This window comes from Rhipicephalus microplus, unplaced genomic scaffold (genome assembly GCF_043290135.1).
Source record: "Rhipicephalus microplus isolate Deutch F79 unplaced genomic scaffold, USDA_Rmic scaffold_13, whole genome shotgun sequence".
NCBI lineage: Eukaryota > Metazoa > Arthropoda > Arachnida > Ixodida > Ixodidae > Rhipicephalus > Rhipicephalus microplus.
In genome coordinates, this window is record NW_027464586.1 from 19937692 (window position 1) to 19957922 (window position 20231).

A 20231-nucleotide genomic window follows, 5' to 3' on the forward strand; every position below is an offset into this window, starting at 1 on the left:
AATATCTTAGAAACGGTTGCAAGTATTCACATAAAATTTTACGTGCTCACAAAAAAATGGCACTGAGTATGAAGTGGCTCACCTTTTTATGCCTATGTGGCTTATTCTTCCTATGGCCTTCTTCCAAATTTTAAAAAGAGTTCACTTATTCTATGTACCTTTTCCCTGCAACTACCGAAAGCAATGTAACCCTATACAGCAGTGTTCTAAGGACTCATAGGTTACTTCGGAACTAAATAAATGTTACAGTTTTCATGAAGTTTTTGTAAACAAAAATGAACATACTGCTTGCACAATTGAAAAATTGAATTGCTGCACAAACGTGAAGAAAAACAAGGAAGACAGGAAAGAGCGCAGTCTCCCTTGTTTTTCTTCAAGTTTGTGCAGCATTTCAATTTTTCAAGTATGAACCAACTAGTCTGCAAAAAAGTATTGCTTGGACAACGCCACGGAGGGTGCGTATTGCATGTAATTTTTTACAGCTTCATTTTTTCAAGGATTCAGCAATTCCTTTAGTTCAACCTGTTTCAAAATTTTTGTAGCTCACGCAAACAAAGTTTTGTCGGAATCGATTCAATACGTTTCGAGAAAAGGTACAATAAGCTGCAAATATTTACTGTAAACTCACTTTGAGAAAAGTGAAGTTTTACGTGCGAACTGCTTACGCCAGAGAGCGTGTGACGCACTTCGGCGCAGCATTTAAACCTCTTGGAGCGGTCGCTCGACGTCGGGTTTCTACAGGTTTGTTCTTCATAAGACAGTGGAAGTTCTGGTATGAAAATTGCAAATTCGATTTTTGGGGGTCTACCCTACCGTACGCCAATCAAGCTGGGGTGCATATTTACCACAAATAGACGAGTATACAAGTAAAAGAAGTGACATAGCGCGCATTCACAATGAAAATTTGAAAAAAAAATGGAATTGCTATCGACAGGGTTCACACTCGCCACATTTTTATTCCCAACCCAAGTACTCTATTCACTACGCCAGGCCAAAACATGGTAAATTGGTTGTAAAATGGAAATTTATTCAAAAAGCACGTCTTTCGGCTTCATGTTTACAAGTCGCACAGCCAAGATTGACTCAATATTCCTTCTTAAATAACAATGGCCTCATTATTCAACACTGAAGAACGCCATCCAGGCACGAATGACGTGCGAATAATGGCAAGAGCGCAAAGTTTTTTTTTATTAATCCTCATCTTAACTCCGGAAAATCTCAAATGAACTGGAGGAGCAGCCAGAGATTGTCGGCTGTTGCTGCCAAATATTTTTTTTCTCAGATAGTCGCTTCTCGCTCTTGCTACTGGTAAACCTGTACAGATGGTTTATAATGACTTGTTCGGTACATATGCCCGCACACGATGGACTATTGCGTAGTTTTCTCGCGGAAGCGACAATACCAGCAGTATACAGCAGTATACAGCTGGCATGTCACAGTGTAGATTTGCAGTTATAGCGATACCCACAACTTAAAAAACCGCCCAGAAAAATATTAGTAGAGTTGGCTGAAAAAGTATGCAAGTGTGTTTGTTCACTAAGGCCTACCAAATTCCCAACTGAACAATGCGTATTCATACAAGTCAGAGAAGTATGGGTTAGTGCACGGCCGGCAGCTGTCGAGGACAGCTTGCATTGCTGAAAGCACGATGCATCGACGCATTGCTCCTTGTGCGGGCACCGTACATAAGAAAAAAAAATAGTTGAATTAGGTGTGCGGATGTCTTAACTGTACTTTATAAATATTTTTACACGTAATAATTGTGCGTACCTAAAGCCAAACGCGCCGGTAGCATGTACACCGACGTGGCCGGCACAATACATATAGGGCTATTCTCACTGGGACGGGCCGCTCGGTAAGGCCACTCTCGAAGCAGCAGAGTTGCGATGCTTGAAGTTTCTGCATTCCACCTTTGGTACATTTTTAACTGTTACCTAAACTATAACTGAAATAAGTAGAAGAGAAAGCATTGCCAGAAATGTATTTCCGGTGGGGAGACATCAAGCGAAAGCTGTAATACGTGGTCTTTCTCGCCTCTGCTGGTAATAAAGCGGGCGTGCCAGTGTACATATTGGCAGTTATATTGAAACATACAACTAAAAAAACACTAAGGAAATACTAGTGCAATCCCCTGAAAAACTATGCCAGTGTGTTGGTGAACTAAGGCGTACCAAATTACCGACTGAAACGTGCGAGTCCCAAAAGTACCGGCTACTGCACCCGGTAGATTTCAGTGACAGCCTATGCTGCTGAAAGCGCGACGCATCGATCATCGTCGCTCCTTGTTTGGGCACCACACACGAGGAAAAATGGTTGATTTGGGCTACCAGGTTTCTAAACCATACGTTACAGTTGTTCTTACACTTTAGAATTGTGTGTACTAAAAGCACAAAGCGCCGGTAACATGTACACCGATGTGGCCAGCACGATAGGCGTATACTGCTCGCTGACGGGCACTGGGTAAGACCGCTCTCGAAGCAGCTGAGTTGCGATGCTTTAAATTTCTGCATTTGGGCTTTGGAACATTTTTAACGGTTACCTGTAGTAAGGAAAACGTCAAGCATTACTAGGCACGCATTTCCGCTGTGGCGATATCTAACCACAGCTGTTTTCTCGCCTCTGCTGGGAAAGCTTGTGAAGCGTCGAGAGAGCTCATTTACAACTCCACCATTTACACTTTTGCACCTTTGCAGCATGAACAATTTGCTGTTTTTGTTAGGCATGGCGACTAGCTCTTCGATTATAAACAACGCAACGTGGACTTGTTGTGACAATACATCAATGATGTGAATCCGGTATACGTGTGATATCCGGTAGACATGCTAAAAATTGCATTCATCACTGCATTGCACGTGCACCACGAAAATTAACGCTGTTATTGACACTGCGTGAAATATAAAAAGAAAGCTTGCTAGTAAGCTAAATTTTCGCCGTTGCCTGCTTCAAGTTATCAACGCATTTCTCTCCATATTCCAAATGACGCATTGAGATTAACAGTGATTTCGCATATCGCACACCATAATCATGGTGTGTCATATGCTAAATAGTGAATCCTGTTAGGGTAGCATCTATCCGTGGCGTCGAATCAAGCGTTTTATATTAAACAATACTCAAACATACTACAAAAACGTGCACGCGGCGCTGGTAGAAACAGTCGTGCACCAGCGAACTCCATTGAGAACTCCAGCATTGCAGCGCATCCCAGTGTGCACCAGCGTCACAGCGGTCAAGCCAGCGCCCTTACCATGCAGTGTGCCCCAGCTAATTCTCAGTGCACCGAGCAAAGTGCCAGTCATTACTAGCGTGTACCAGTGTTTTCAGCTTGTACAGTCATCACGCTGGGACGCTATCCTTGCAATAGGAATTGATATATTTAGGAAAAAGTATTGTTATTCTCAAAATAGTCATACTGCGTGAATAAATGAATAGTTGCTATAGTGCTTGTTAGGGTTAATTGGTGGTGGAAGGAGGATCTCTGAACTCACGAACAACATTAACTATTTCCCAGTTTTGTGTAATTGTATTCCGCATGTACCTAAAGGTTTACAGTCTTCAACTTGAGGAAATCTGAGTTTTTTACTAGTGCAAGAGCTGTAGCTGTTTTGAGCGCTGTGTTGCAAGAATATCGCCATGATCGTGCCGGCACGCACGCACACACACACACTTTATATATATATATATATATATTTATATCGATGCGCACAGTCTGGTCTTGTGCTCAGCGTTCACAGTGTTTTGTTTCCTTTTTGTTTTGTTTCTTTATTCTCTCACAGTCTCGCGAACATCTTTCAAGGCGAAAGGGAAGCGGCAGCAACGCAGTTCAAACGTTTATGTTAGTATAACTCATTCGCTCGGAGGATTTCAAGCTGTACGGTCGTGCCCTCGCGATCTCCGACGACAGCGTAGCTCCCGCCGACTGGTTCGCCCTCCACGGTCTCCTGCCACCGTGCAGCTCTCGCATTCTGGTGCCCCGTCCATAGACTGCTTCGACCGGATTTTCACTTTCCTATCTCCTATTTTCCGTCGCTTGCCTCTCTATTTCTTCATCTATTTCCTTCTTTTCTTTTTGTCTCTCCTTCCCCCACCCCTATAAGGCACTGCGTCGTGTCGCCCTTGACGCAGACAGAAGTTAGGTGCCTTTTTCCTCTTCCTTACAACCATTCACCATCCCCTGACGAAGGGAAGACCCCTCCCGAAACTGTAGGGTAATATATATATATATATATATATATATATATATATATATATATATATATATATATATATATATATATATATATATATATATATATATATATATATATACATTTCACCATGATATGCTTGGGTGAGATGCAGGAGTGAAAGAAGACAAAGACGATCTGTCTGAGCTGCTGCTTGGCTAGTCGCCTCAACGAACCCATTAAACCAAGTTTGTTTTAAGAAACGTGACAAGACTGGTGGAGTTGCTGGGTACAACGTCTCACAATCCACCCGATGCCCAAGACCCCATCCAGCAGCTGAAACACAAGCCCTGCACCCGTGGACACTCCTGTTCACAGAGTAAGCCGCCGCCAACGAGGCCTACCACCAGAGACACCAACCACTGACGCAGTGACTATGACTTCGACACAAGATCCCGTGCAAGCTCCGACACCTTCCACGCCGATCTACTGCACCGTCCAGAACCCACTCATGCCTAGCCCCTTTCATGGAGAGCAGCATGAAGATGTTGACGACTGGCTGAGTGAGTTCGAACGTGTCGCAGCGATAAATTACTGGGATGATGCCGCGAAGCTCCGGAACGTGTACACTTGCCTAAAGGACGGTGCCAAGACGCGGTTTTTGAACAGGGATGATGTTCTGACATCTTGGCGCGAGTTCCAGCGTCGCCTTCTGGAGAGCTACAGGAGTCCCGACCGCCGCGAACGGGCGGAGCGTGCACTACAATCACGCATCCAGATGCCAAACGAGACCGTCTCGATGTACGTCGAGGACATGACACGGCTTTTCAAGCGAGCGGATCCTGCTATGGCAGAAGAAAAAAGTGGCGCCACCTCATGTGTGGTGTGAAGGAACAACTTTTTGCTGGTTTGGTGTGTAGTATCCCCAAGAGTGTTGCTGAGCTCCTTACTGAAGCGGCAGCAATGAAGCAAGTACTGCAACAACGGTCTGCCCTGTTTGACCGTCAAGTGAATGCTGCCTCAACTCCCGAAATTTTCGCCACCCCTGGGAGCGAGAGTCCCGAATGGATTCGCGAGATCATCCGATCTGTCGTCCGGGAAGAAATGGGAAAGAAGTACGGGACAAGGCAAATCGATGTTGGTTCTATCACCAGTGTCATCCGTGACGAGGTCCAGCTGGTGTTGCACGCCCATCATTTTCCGCCGATGTCGGTTGATCCGGAAACGGCTCTAGTGTCCCCTGACAGTCGCCGTCGTACGTACGCGGAAGCCTTGCGATCTGCCATGCCTCGTTGTTGTCAAGGAGTCCCGACCCAGCCAGTGCCGCACGTCCCGATCCAGACAGTGCCGCACGTCGCGATCCAGACAGTGCCGCACGTTCCGCTTACGACAGTGCCATACGTCCCGATCCAGACAATGATGCCGTCAGTCGCGATTCAGTCAGCGCACGCTGGTTTGGACATCGATGGTCGCCGTGCACCGACGCGCAAGTCTGATCTCTAGCGTACGCCGGACAGACGACCCCTCTGCTATCATTGCGGTGAGGTTGGTCACATTTACCGCGAATGCCCATACCGGCAACTTGGTCTGCGTGGATTTTGTGTCAATGCACCTCGTCCCCAAATTGGTCAAAGGCCGAGGGATATCGAAGAGTATCTCGCGCAACAGCGTGCACCCTTTACACGACGGCAATCGAGGTCACCATCTCCGAGGAGACCCACAGCCACTGGGTCACGTTTCGATGTGACGGCACGGGAACGCTCTCCAAGCCCTCGTCGAAAAAACTGAAGGCAGCAGCCTTCGGGGGCAAGGTCGCTGGAACTCAAACTTGGGAAGACCTCCCATCGACGCTTGCAGGCAACACGGAAGACGTTTAATCAGAGAATAATCGCAGTACCGAAGAAACGCCGAAATGCACATCGGAACCCAGTGAGCGCATGTCACTTGACATACCTGTGCTGATTGAAGGTTTTCAGGTCAATGCATTGATAGACACTGGTGCAGACTATTCGATTATCAGGGGGAGGCTAGCAAAAGATCTCAAGAAAGTGATTATGCCGTAGAATGGAACGCGAATTCGAACTGCTGGAGGACACGTTGTAACACCACTGGGTCGCTGTACAGCAAGAGTGAAAATTTATGCGTCAACGTTTGTGCTCAGTTGCCCCATTCTGCGTGACTGTTCACGTCAGCTGATTATCGGCATGGACTTCTTTCGGGAATACGGTGCCATCATAGATCTTCGTGAGCGCATTGTGATTTTCTCGACTGCTCGTTGCTGCGGGCAACGAAAGGTTTGAGGTCAGAGATGTTAACTGGACCACTGACTGGTCTGCCTTGGGAGTCAGCCAGCTTGTATACCAGGGGCGACACTTTGATGTGCACTCGGTATGAGCCCAAACACCCTTTGGCGCCGTCACTCAAGACGTGATTGCGCCTGAGGACGAGATCGCCAACATCGTAACGGACATCCCGATGCGACCAGTCGTATTGAGCCTTCTGACCAGCTCGCGCTTTCGCCAGGTTGGAATGCGCCAGGTCGAGGGCCGCGTCCATCCGTGAGCGTAGTTCCGCCGCGTAGCCAGACGGGCTGACCTTCGCGCCACTCGCCCCGCCCCCGCCCCATAGGACGCGGTCCATGGGGTTAGGCAGCTCTTTCCCAAAGTTGAGGAAAGCAGGCGTGTACCCTGTCGAGCGATTGACCATAGACCGCAAGGAGAAGCCGATCTCATTAACACAAGCATCCCAATCCCTGTGTTGCTGCGCAAAGGCTGTCACTAACGGCTTGAGGTTCCGGTTGATCCGCTCGGTCGGGTTGGCCTGTGGGCGATACGTGGTTGTTTTATGGTGCTTAATGCCAAAGGCAGCACACGCATCCACAAACACCTTGGCCGTGAAATAGGACGCATTGTCCGTGATCAACTCCGTCGGAAAGCCAAAGCGGGTAAAGAACTCGGTCAACTTGTCCCAGATTACGCGTGCCATTAACTTCCGAAGGGGAAACAGTTCGACCCACTTTGTGAAGTGATCTGTGACAGCCAGGAGAAAAACATGACCTCTCCGGCTTCTTTGGAAAGGTCCCATAATGTCACAGGCCTCGACCTGTCAAGGTTGTTGGCTGTCGATCGGCTGCATGAGCCCGGGAGGCTTGCCCCCGCGAGGCTTTACGCATTGGGACACGTGGCATGAGCGGGCGTAGTGAAGGGCGTCGCGCTTCATGCCAGGCCAGGTAGCACAGCGGCACAACTTTTGAAAAGTCTCAAGGCCACTCGCCTGTCCGGCCAACCACGAGTCGTGGAAATAACCTAGGGTGGCTTTCCTTAGACTGCGGGGTATCACCACCTTGAAAGACTCCTGGGGAGCTTCTTCAGATGGGACGTAGCGCAGGAGAACGCCGTCGGCATCAAGCAGGTACGACTCCAACGTGCCCGCAGCAATACCAGCCTGCGTACGGCACTCGGCGCCGACAGCAATACCAGCTGTCTGTTCGCGCCAAGCGGCTTGACCACCACGCTCCGCTTGGGAGCGCAGCTCTTTGAGCTCGTCAACGATGTGTCGACAAAACGTATCATCCTGCTGTGTCTTGAGCAGCTCCCCTCTGCTAAAGACAATACCGGTGGACGTGACAGGGTCCACCAGGTATGCGTCCTCACCCGTGGCTGTCGACTCGAAAGTCGCTTCGCCATCGGGGTTCACGCCTTTCGACCTTTTGGAGCCAGAGGGCCCGGGGTCTACTTGATGAGACTGCTCTCGGGAGTGGCGGACACAAGTGCCGGACGCCAAAACGGGGGCACGCGACAAAGCGTCAGCCACGACGTTCGAACTCCCTTTCCGGTAGCACACAACAAAGTTGTACCACTGCAAGGTCAACGCCCAGCGCGCGAGCCGGCCCGAGGGCTCGCGCAAGCGCTTGAGCCAGGTGAGTGCCATGTGGTCCGTTTCCACCACGAATGGCACGCCGTCGACATAGCAGTCGAACTTCCGGAGAGCAAAAACTATAGCGAGACATTCCCTTTCTGTGACGTTATAGTTACGCTCGGCGGCGTTAAGTGACCGGCTCGCAAAGGCGACTGGTCGGAGGACGCCGTCGTGCTCCTGAAGGAGTACTGCGCCGAGACCCAGGTCACTCGCATCCGCTTTTTCAAGAGTGCAGTCAAGGGCGCTTGGAGGGCCGCACAGTTTGGAATGAACTGTCGATAGTAGTTCACCATGCCCAAAAAGCACCTCAGGCCCTGAATGTTTGCCGGCGTCGGGTACTCCGCAATGGCACGTACCTTCCCCTCACACGGCAGAACACGACCGCTCTGAATGGTAAAGCCTAATAGTGAGATGCGAGTCTCAGCTATTTGAGCTTTCTTCGGATTCAAAGTCAACCCGGCGGCACGCAACCTCCCGAGGACATCCTCCAAGTGGTGAAGGTGTTCCTCGAACGTTCCAGAGAAGATGATGATGTCGTCGAGGTACGCCATGACGTGTTGCCTTTTAGCGTCCCCTAGAACGCGGTCTATAAATCTCTGAAACGTAGCTGCAGCTCCAGAACAGCCAAACGGCATGCGAGTAAAGTCGTACAAACAACTGTGAGAGGTGAACGCCGTTTTCTCCGCGTCAGCCGGCTCCATCCGAACCTGTAGGTAACCGCGGCTAGCATCTAAGGTGCTGAAGTAGCAAGCACCACCTAGAGCCACCACGATCGAGTCAACGTTAGGCATAGGATAAGCATCCTTCCTCGTGACCTCGTTCAGCCGGCGGTAATCCACACAGAGCCGATGAGAGCCGTCTCTTTTGAGGACCATTACCACCGGTGAACCCCAAGAACTGTTTGAGCGTTGGACAACTCTGGTCTCAATCAACTCATCCAGTGCCGGGTCAATTGCTTTCCTCCATGCCGCACTTACGGGGTGATGATTGCATTTCCACGGTTGTGCGTCGCCTGTGTCAATCCGGTGCCTCACCAGAGAGGTGCAACCCGGGCGCTCTGTGAACGTGTCGCTGAAACGTGTCAACAGCGACGATAGGGGTGCTCTCTCGCGTTTCGACAAGCTGTCCGGCAAAGGCGGCAGCGAGCCATTCGTGTTGCTGCTTAGCGGGGGGGGGGGGGCACCGGCATAGTTGAGACCTCGTTCACCGCGGCAGCAATATGCTCGAGGGAAAGCTGTACGCACGAACCGTTTTCCGCCGCGCCGGCCAAATGACCAGTCTTGGCGTCGGAGGGGGAGACGCGGGCCGCGGGGGCAACGCTTGGTCTCCTTTTCTCCTTCTTCCTCGTGGCGTCCGGTGACTTACTGGCAGCCGAGATCATGGGAGGTGCGGCGAAAGGCTGTAGGGCGCCGGAAGGGCCGTCCCTGTAGCCTCCGCTTGCGACGTCAATCACGATACCTGAGCGTGCGAGAAAGTCGCGACCGAGCATCACAGGCACGGAAAGACCAGGGAGATGCACAAAGCGCTGTCGGCGTGCGCGATTCTCCCAACGCACAACCAACCGCGCAGTGCCGCACGAGGTGGCGTTACCGCTGGCGAGGTGGAAGGCAGAGTCGCAAGCTCGAATGCGAACAGAGCGGTCGCGCAAATGAGCCCTAAACTCTTCGCCGAACAGCGAGATAGAAGCCCTGCTATCCAGCAACGCCGCAAACTCTCGACCAGCGATCGTAAGGGCGATGAACGGCGCCGGCGTGGATGGAATGTAATGTCCAGTGCGACACGCCATCGGCGCCAGAGGTTGTGTTACACTCCCGTGCTCTCTTACTGCTGCAGCCACCTGCAAGGGGAGCTCACCGACGGCGCTCCCCATTTCTCGACGGGCGAGCAGGCCCTTGTGTCGGTCGAGGCGCGTTGCACTCTCGCGCGGTGTGACCACGCTCACGGCAACGAAAGCAGACCATGCCTTTTCCTCCAACAGGGGGGGGGGGGGGGGGTATGGGCGATCTTTTAGAGCTACGAGGTGTCCGTTCGCTAGCCACAGTGGGGGCTCCGCGATCAGATATCCCCTCGTGCACTGGAGCACGGGGTTTCCGTTCTTGTTCACGCTGCCGGGCAACGGTGGCCGCCCTGGCGTACGAGTACGGGTCCAGAGCGCGGTCCGACACATCAAGCGCGTCTCGGTCTCTCGCGGCAGAGGCCGCCTCATGGTTCGGGGAACCCCGGTGTGACGAATCACGACCAGCCCACGCGCAACAAGGCTCGAGAGACGCGGATGGCGGTGGCAGCGCGCGATAGGCTCGCGCCGCCAGAATGTCGCCCTGAATACGCTTCGCATCGGATGCCAGCTCGTATAAGTCACGATAACGGGCGCTCCGAAGGTAAGCGGCGAAGTTTGAATGAGCCTGGCGTATCGCTCGCTCCACCTTCTCGGCGTCTGATGCCGTAGGATTGGCAAAGAGGTAGAGCTCCTGCAAAGTCCGAACGTACTCGAGGAGAGATTCGTCGGGATGCTGTGTGCGAAGCTCTAACTCGTGACGCATGCGGCGCTCGTATTCAGGAGGAAGGAATTCGCTACGAAAGAGCGCCCTAAACTCCTCCATCGAGCGAGCCGGTGCCACCTCGCCGCTTGGGCTGTCAGCGACACGGGCAAAACAGAGCCTAGCATAACGCTGTCGCTCAGCCGCGTAGCCTGCCGATAGCGGTGCAGCACATCGAGGTACTCTGTGGCACTGATGCGGTCCGAATAACCGCTGTACTCAGGCAGAGGGACCCTTAAGCTACTCGGAACGCTAGGCTGAGGGGACTGGGGGTCTCCCTTTAAAGCACAAGGCTGCGAGCGCACCGCTTCCAACAGAACGTTTAGGAGCTGCGCCACAGTTGCGTGCAGCGGTGACTGCTCCGACGCGGGCACGGCCGTAACAGGTGCGCGCACCTGTTCCCCAAAATGCGCGTCCGACCGAAAAGGGCCCGTACACGGCATGGAGGAAGTTTGAAGTTTGAAGTTTATTCATCATCATAGTTTTAAACATACATCACTTCTCCAGTGGTTGAATGGTAAGGGGTGGTGAAAAGGCAACTGAATGCCTGACAATGCACCGATCCCCGCCCAGACCACAATAATGCACAACACTCAGCATGTGTGTCTAGAGCATAAATACATAGATTAAATACAGTGAAATATACAAAGTGTAGACGTAGAGCGTGGAAAAGATAAGAAATAATTACACATCTATAAATGCACTCTTTACACATAAAAGCCCTTTAAAATCCTATAAAAACAAAAACGTAGTTGTGAACAGTTGTGAGGAAGTGAAAAACTTACAGTGCGTTTCAGCAAAGCTACACGAGTTGCACTTCATTAGGAGGGTAGGGTTTGCGCTCCGACTGGTGCTTGAGGCCTCACGCGACTGGCAAATGGGTCGACAGCGGAGCGCGGTGGCCCACGTCCGACGAAAACGTCACCCACGCGAGTCTCGGGCCAGCGAGCGTCGGTGAACGTAGCGATGGTGTCGGTTAAGTGAGCAGGCTGGCGAACGACATCGTCAACCCTTTGCGCTCGCGACCACGGCGGGTCAGTAAGCGCGTTCCCGCCAACACTTGTGTGCCCCCGTTAGGAAGGACTGGGTGCGGTGATTTGAGCGTTCAACCGTGCTGCTGACGGGGAAAGGCCAGCGAGCGGAGACTGCGCCGGGGACGGGCCCGTAAGTGCGTGAGTCTCGAACAGCTGATACAGCCCGTTACTGGCTTGGCTAGCACTGTGGTCATCGTTCAAGCGACTCGCATCACCATAGGGGGCCCCGAAAAAGGGATCTCTCCCGGTGAACGAAAGCAGAGGGTCGCCGAGAGGGCCGTACCCCGTGCTGTTGCAGCGGTCCGCCTCGAACGAGATCAAGTCCGTCGCCTCAGGATCGAACAGGAACGAGCGCCTCGAAGGGGTCTGCTCTGAAGCCATGCCGAAACCAAGTTGGGCGCCAGTTATGTGGAGATAGGTTTGCATAAGGCTTACCTACTTAGCGCAACCGCGTAGGGGTGCGACGTCCTCCACTGCCGCTGCGTGCGAAGACGCTGCGGCCGGGTTTGTCGATTTCTCCGGCACGGCGCAGAAACCAGGCACGAGGCAGGATAACAACAACAACGGGTTTATTAAACCAAGATGCAACACAGTGCGACACTCACGGGCTTGCAGGCCGTATAGGGAACTCCGCAAGACCGAAAAAGTACGCTTGCCTAGGCCGCGACGACTCCCGCACAAGGGCCGAAGTCGAACGCACGAACGAGATGCCGCCTGCTTAGCAGCGCGTCAGCCTCTCCTGGAGGCCTGAGAGCACCTGCCGCGACGAGCGAATAGTCGGGCGCAACATAGCTCGTAGGAGAGGAGGATGTCACGCGCGCCCAATGGGAAATGGCGCTGCGTTGTGACTTAGGCCCACGCAGCGCACCAGCGTAGCGTGCCCGGACATGCTAGCGCGGGACTGGCCCAGACCAAGAGGCGCCCTGGCAGCCATCTTAGCGGATGCCGGTGCTTATGCGCGCCCGGGCTACGCTGGTGGCGCGCGTGCGGCAGCTGGGGAATGAGGCGCCAGGTAGGAGGGCGCTCTCGATTGCCACAATATATATATATATATATATATATATATATATATATATATATATATATATATATATATATATATATATATATATATACGGCCCCTATTCCGCGATTCTGCGAAAAACCACGGAATTGCGTTTTTTTTCTTCGCGGGAATGCGAAAAGTCAGTTTGTTTGCAATGCCAGCTAACAGATTTTCGGGCGCGCAATAAAGAATCGACATCGCTGTAGCGTGTGAAATAACTTCTTTTTGGTATGAGCTTTGATTACAAAATGGGCGAGCCACTTCTTTGAGAACAGGTATGACTAGTCTAGCGCCATATGGTGCTGTGTGACGAACTTGCGACCATGCTCGCAACCACCCTCCTTGCTCGCAACGCGCTGTAGCGAAGGCGGTTCTGGTTTCGTACTCGATGGAAACGCGGAGGCAATCTCTTCGTACTCTTTTTTTTCACAAAAGAAAAAAAAAGTTCGTGTTAGATGTCGGCGAATCAATGCGCTCGTATAGTTTATTAGTTAATAGAAACATTATTCATGTTACTGTATCTTCTTTTAGTAGTAGGAAATATTTAAGCCACCACTGACAACAAGACCTAACGGTAGCCGTAAGTAGCCGTAGTCACCTATCGATCCAACGTACTCGCTTTTGCGACTGCACGTGTGCCGTGTGCCTTGTTCTCGTTTGCTTTGGTCGTTCTAGCCACCCTAGCTTTGGTGGAAGATCGATGCGTGAAAAGACATGGCGCCTTCAGGGTCACATTTAAGTAGAAAGACTGCCAGGGAACGCGCTCGAGAATAAGAGCACGCCAAGTTTTACGAAGATGGAGGTGTGCTTTTTTGCCCATCGCCGCAAATCAACTATTGACGAGCACATCGAAAGCAATCATCATCGCGAGAATGTCGGAACAAGAGACTCCTCTAAGCGAAAAAGCGGCGAAGAACCATCGAAAGATGGAGCCGGAGGTTCAGGAGCGCCGAGGAAGCAAAGTACACTGCAAACGCTGGAATCCGCAATCACGGCTTGTGAAGTGAGGAACGATGTTGTGCTCAAGTTCTCGCATGCATGGATATCCGCAAATATTCCCCTTGAGAAGGTGGACAATGCGAAACTGAGGACGTTTCTGCAGACACGTTCGGAATGGCGGATCGGTGCCTGGATTTGACGCGCTCTGCCGACGACTCCCAGAATTAGTCGAGAAGCACGAGGCAAATTTGATAGCTATGTTTTAAGGCACCACAGTTTTTGTAAATATAGACGAAACCATGGACGACCGATCAAAATCGGTTGTGAACGCGTTGTTCGTTCAGTCGGCCAGAACGGCGAATGCTGCACTACAACCTGTACTCGTGGAAGTGAAATTCGTAGCTGAAGTGAACTCATCCGTCATCGGACGCATCGTGACAAGAACACTCACGAGGTATGGAGTTGAATTTGAGGATGTATCGGGCTTTGTTAGCGATAACGCCACTTACATGGTGAAGTCCTTTAAGGAGTGCAGAAAGCCACTTTGTGAAAGTGCTGTTCACATTACGTGTGTAGCGAACAGTGAACATTGTTGGCAGCACACTGCAGGCGTCTTTTCCCTTAGTGACAAGTTTGTCGCTTGTATGAAGAAGGCCTTCCGCCTGTCGAGTAGAAAGAGAGCTTTCTACAAATCGCATGTGGAAGAGTGCGGAGCTCAGTGTGCCAAAGCACCGCAAGCACCTGTCCAAAGCAGGTGGAATTCATGGATTAAGGCTGTGGAACAACATTCTGCCTACTTCGAGCACTATGCCTCATTGCTTCAGCAAGTCTACTAGAAGTATGGTGAAGCAGAGTGTGTTGATTCTCTTCTGAAACTGCTAAGCGAAGACTCTACTGAGCTCAGGTACAACATGTGGTGCATTGCGGTATTTGGGAAAAAAGTTTTCAGCTTGCTGAAAGCAGCAGAAGGTCAGCGCGTAGCCTGCCACAAAGCATACAATGCATTACTTACGCTTTGGGCGTACCTTGAAGCAGCTTCAAAGGAGGATTTTGCATCACCGCTGAAGAAAAAAAAATGTTGCACATAATGAGGCCAATCAAATTGAAAGCAAGATGAAGGCTGCAATGACCAAAGCGGCTAACAAAGCACAGGCATTCTCGGAGAAGTACAATACGTGGCAATTCTTCAAGGATATTAGGTGCTTGGATCCTCTGCAAGTTTGGTGTCTTCCACAGAAGAGCACAGAGTTGACAGGCGTGCCTCAGCTTGCAGAAGAATCACTTGCTTTAGCTGCCGAATGGCAGATTTGCCTGAAGACTGCAAAAGAACTGAAGACCAGTAACAGGGACCCGTCTCCATTTGTGTCCAAGCAACAAAATCCAGGAGCAGACTTCGATATCCTGGGTTTCTGGGCAGGGATGGAGCAGCTTATTCCAACTCTTTCATCAGTCACCTTGAAACACTTGGCGATACCAATCAACTCTGTTGATGTAGAGAGATAATTTAGTCGCTATGCTGACATGGTCTCCCACAAGCGTCACTCTCTAAGTGAAGAGAGCACCAAGCACCATCTGATGCTGTGCCACAACAGCTTTCTCCAATTTTAATTATTGGAGGCATGTTGTGAGCCTGAAAGTGTGATAAATAAGTTGTTACGCGTGCCTTCTTGCATTTGTTCATTATTACCACAGAATTTTGCATGTTTAGAGTTGCCGCGGAATTTTCCAGATCTCTCTATCTGGAACTGGAGACTGGAGAATTCCAAATTTTCCACCACATAAAGTTAGGGGCCCTATATATATATATATATATATATATATATATATATATATATATATATATATATATTGTCACGGGGTCGTGACGTGGCCGAAGACAGGAGACTCCGTGTTGGGATTTAACTGTTTATTTGGGCGAACCTGTGCCCGGTAAGCGGAAAGTCCAATTACAGCAGCAGTCTCGCACAGATAGCAGTCTCGGACTGACAAGCGGCGAAGCGCGTCGGCATTTTATACTCTTGCCGTCGAATGTTCTAGCGTTATCGCTGGCGGTGGCGTAGGTTCCAGAACAATCTGTACCGTTCGCACAGTGGGCGTGATCTTATCGAAATGATCTACTACAGTCTGGAACCTTCTCAAAAACTGCAGGCGCGGTTTGCGCTGAGAATCGTGTGGTGTTTTGGGACGATAACAAAAACTTGGGAAATGGAACGTGGCATTGCCCCCCTCTGAAAAAAGGCAACGTCCCGATGCTTTAACTAAAGATGAAAGTACAATAATAATGCAAGGAAGTACGATGAATAAAGTACGATACAACAATAATACAAGAAAACACTGGTTCAATTTGTTAACGCGCATGAAACGGCTTGAGGCGCGCGACATGGACGACTTCAGGTCGCGATCGGCGTCGTTGAGAGTTCGTGGTGCCGTCGGGGACAACCTCGTAATAAAGTGGGCCGAGACGTCGAACCACCCTGTACGGTACCAAGTACCGTCGCAGAAGCTTTTCACTTAGTCCACGTCGGCGTATCGGCGTCCCCACCCAAACACGTTCACCGGGCTGGTATTCCACGAAGCGTCGTCGAAGGTTGTAACGGTGGCTGTCAGTCGTCTGTTGATTCTTGATACGGAGATGCGCAAGTTTTCGGGCTTCTTCGGCGCGTTGAAGGTACTCGCTCACATCGAGGTTTTCTTCGTCGGTGATGTTGGGTAACATGGCATCGAGCGTCGTTGCCGGGCTCCTTCCGTAGACCAATTTGTATGGAGATATCTGCGTCGTCTCCTGCACCGCCGTGTTGTATGCGAAGGTCACATGCGGAAGAATGGCGTCCCACGTCTTGTGTTCAACATCGACGTACATTGACAGCATGTCGGCGATCGTCTTGTTAAGCCGCTCGGTGAGGCCGTGGGTCTGTGGGTGGTACGCTGTCGTCCGGCGGTGGTTTGTTTGGCTGTATGCCAAGATCGCTTGAGTTAAGTCGACAGTGAATGCCGTTCCTCTGTCGGTGATAAGGACCTCCGGGGCGCCGTGACGTAGGACGATATTTTCGACGAAGAACGTAGCTACCTCGGATGCACTGCCTTTTGGCAGGGCTTTTGTCTGGGCGTAGCGGGTGAGGTAGTCGGTAGCTACCACGATCCACTTATTTCCGAAAGCCGACGTCGGGAACGGCCCCAGTAGGTCTATACCAATCTGCTGGAAAGGTCGTCAAGGTGGAACAATTGGCTGCAGAAGTCCCGCTGGCCATGTCGGCGGTGTCTTGCGTCGCTGACAGTCCCGGCATGTCCTCACATAACGAGTGACGTCGGTGGTAAGACGTGGCCAGTAGTACCTGGAGGTGGCCAGTAGTACCTGGTGGAGGTGCTGCTTCGTTCATGTACCCGACGTCCCCGTCAAGTCGTGAACCCAGCCCACGTCGCGGAGAAGACACCGACGCCAACCAAGAGCAGCGAACAAGCCGCCGACAGCAAGGGCTACCACCGGAGTACGGGGTTCTACAAGACAAGGCGCGGAAGACCAAGGCCATGACCGCGACTGCAGCGACAATGACAACCGCAGCGTCCCAGCCCACGATGGTCATGCATCAACCCAGGGAACCACCAATTTCCCATGGGTCATCGTTCGAAGACCCGGAGTCCTGGCTAGAAATATACGACCGTGTGGCCGCCCTCAACCACTGGGACCATGACGAAAAGCTGCGTCGTGTGTTCTATTTGGAAGACACCGCAAGGACCTGGCTCGAAAATCGAGAGTCCACCCTCCAAACGTGGGATGTTTTCTGCGGCGCATTCCTGCAAACGTTCGCGAGCGTCACTCGCAAAGAGAGGGCCGCTGCTCTACTAGAGACCCGGGTTCAGCTACCAAATGAGAAGGTTGGAATTTTCACAGAGGAGATGACCCACCTATTCCGTCACGCTGACCCAGACATGCCTGAGGAGAAGAAAGTTCGTTTCCTCATGCGAGGGGTCAAACAGGAGCTCTTCGCGGGACTAATGAGGAATCCACCAAACACCGTCCAAGAATTTGTATCCGAGGCGACCACCATCGAAAAAACCCTTGATATGCACACCAGACAGTATAATCGTCGCCTGACTCCAGAATGCGCTGCTGCTCAAACCAGTGACTCCGAAAACCTGCGTGAAACGATCCGAGCGATCGTGCGGGAAGAGCTGCGCAAACTGTTGCCTTCGGCGCACCCTCAAGTGGATTCGATCGTTGACATTGCGCAAGAAGAAGTTCGGCAATCACTTCGAATTCCCCAAACACCGCTGCCCGAGCCAGAAACTATGAGCTACGCCGCTGCAGCGCGCCACAACGCTCCTCCCCGTCCACGCCAAAACGCCGCCCCGTCGCACTTCCGTCGCCAAAAACCATCGCCGCCACCACCCCCACCGATGACCTACCGTTCTCCAGCGGGCCAGCGCAGTGCGCCGAGGAAAACCGACGTTTGGCGCACCCCTGACCACCGCCCACTGTGCTACCACTGCGGCGAGGCCGGGCACACTTACCGCCGTTGCCAGTAACGATAGATGGGACTGCGTGGCTTCGCCGTCGATGCAGCACGTCCGCAGCCAGGGGAACGGCCACGTGACATCGCCGACTACCTGACAGGAACTCAATGGACACCCCGAAGTCCTTCCCGTTCGCCGTCGCCCAGCCAACGCATGTCACCGCACCCCCGGCAGTACTCCGGCCCAACGCGGGGCCGGTCTCCTACCCCGTATCCGGGAAACTAAGGACAGCAACCAGTGGAGGTGCGGTTGCTGTGCGACGAACTACCGAAGATCCTCCGACGACGACGACGCCGCGACGGAGCTTTCCGAACACAATGCCAACCAGGCAAAGCCCTGACGGCGAAAGCTCACTTACCGAAGGTGGCCTGGCGACGCAACACGGAAGCAGCGGAACAAGCCGACGCAGCCGTGACCCGACGCCACGCCCTAACTGTAATGCGAGACGGCGAGCTAGCGACCTCGACGTTCTTATCGACGGCCACAGTGTGACCGCTCTCGTCGATACTGGAGCCGACTATTCTGTCATCAGTGGGTCGTTCGCCGCGAAGCTAAAGAAAGTTCGGACAGCTTGGAAAGGCCCTGAAATCCGAGCAGCCGGAGGTCATCTCGTAACGCCTGCAGGAATCTGCACAGCGAGAGTCACCATTAATGGCCGTATTTATCCTACAGACTTCGTAGTCCTACAGCGTTGCTCGAGAGATGTCATCCTTGGCATGGACTTCTTATGCCTCCATGGTGCTGTCGTCAACCTAAAAACAAAGTCGATAATGTTATCCACAGAAGAAGCACTACCGCCGCGACTGCCGTCAGGACACCATGCCTTGAATGTGCTGGAAGAACAAGTCACCATTCCGCCTCGCTCAAGCGTCATTATTCCAGTCGGCGCTCCTAAATCACCTGACTTGGAAGGCGTCATTGAAGGCAGTCAGCATCTGTTGGTCACCCGAAATATTTGCGTCGCAAGAGGAATTGCACAGCTGCGGGGAGGCAAAGCAATGGTTATGCTCACAAATTTCAGCAATGAGTACAAACATGTGAACATAGGAACAACGGTCGCATACATCGAAGAAATTGTCGAAGCCACCAGTGCTTTCGCCCTCGCCGATTCTGCGGAACCTGCTCAGAGGAACCAAGCCCCTCCCATAGCTTTCGACGTCAATCCCAGACTTCCGAACGATAAGCAAGAACAGCTCAAGACCCTGCTCCTGCAATACGAAGATTGCTTTTTGTCGTCATCGAAAATTCGGCAGACCCCAATCACGAAACATCGCATCATAACCGAAGAAAATGCCAGACCACTCCGTCAGAGTCCGTACAGGGTTTCGAAGCGAGAACGTGAGGCCATGAAGAGACAAGTTGATGAAATGCTGCGGGATGACATTATCCAGCCGTCCAAGAGTCCATGGGCATCCCCCGGGGTGTTAGGGAAGATAAAGGATGGGACCCAACGTTTCTGCGTCGATTATCGCCGCCTGAACAAAATCACAAGAAAGGACGTGTATCCTCTCCCACGAATAGACGGCGCACTTGATCGGCTCCATAACGCCAAGTACTTTTCGTCAATGGACCTCAAGACTGGCTATTGGCAAATCGAAGTCGACGAAAGAGACCGAGAGAAGACGGCGCTTATAACACCGGACGGCCTCTTCGAGTTTAAGGTGATGCCCTTCGGCCTTTACCCAGCACCTCCACCAGATGTCACGGGGTCGTGACGTGGCCGAAGACAGGAGACTTCGTGTTGAGATTTAACTGTTTATTTGGGCGAACCTGTGCCTGGTAAACGGAAAGTCCAATTACAGCAGCAGTCTCGCACAGATAGCAGTCTCGGACTGATAGCGGCGAACGGAGCGTCGGGCTTCGATCAACAACTGACAAGCGGCGAAGCGCGTCGGCATTTTATACTCTTGCCGTCGAATGTTCTAGCGTTATCGCTGGCGGTGGCGTAGGTTCCAGAACAATCTGTACCGTTCGCACAGGGGGCGTGATCTTATCGAATCGATCTACTACAGTCTGGAACCTTCTCGAAAACTGCAGGCGCGGTTTGCGCTGAGAATCGTGTGGTGTTTTAGGACGATAACAA

General features: G+C 51.8%; 1 protein-coding gene and 1 pseudogene across 1 annotated transcript in view; one reads left to right on the forward strand and one right to left on the reverse strand.

Moving 5' to 3' along the window:
* LOC119162950 (muscle calcium channel subunit alpha-1-like) overlaps nt 1-20231 on the reverse strand; it is a 1445695-nt gene that overhangs the window by 1025647 nt on the left and 399817 nt on the right. The window lies entirely within an intron of this gene.
* On the forward strand, nt 13894-15244 carry LOC119162949 (uncharacterized; annotated as a pseudogene).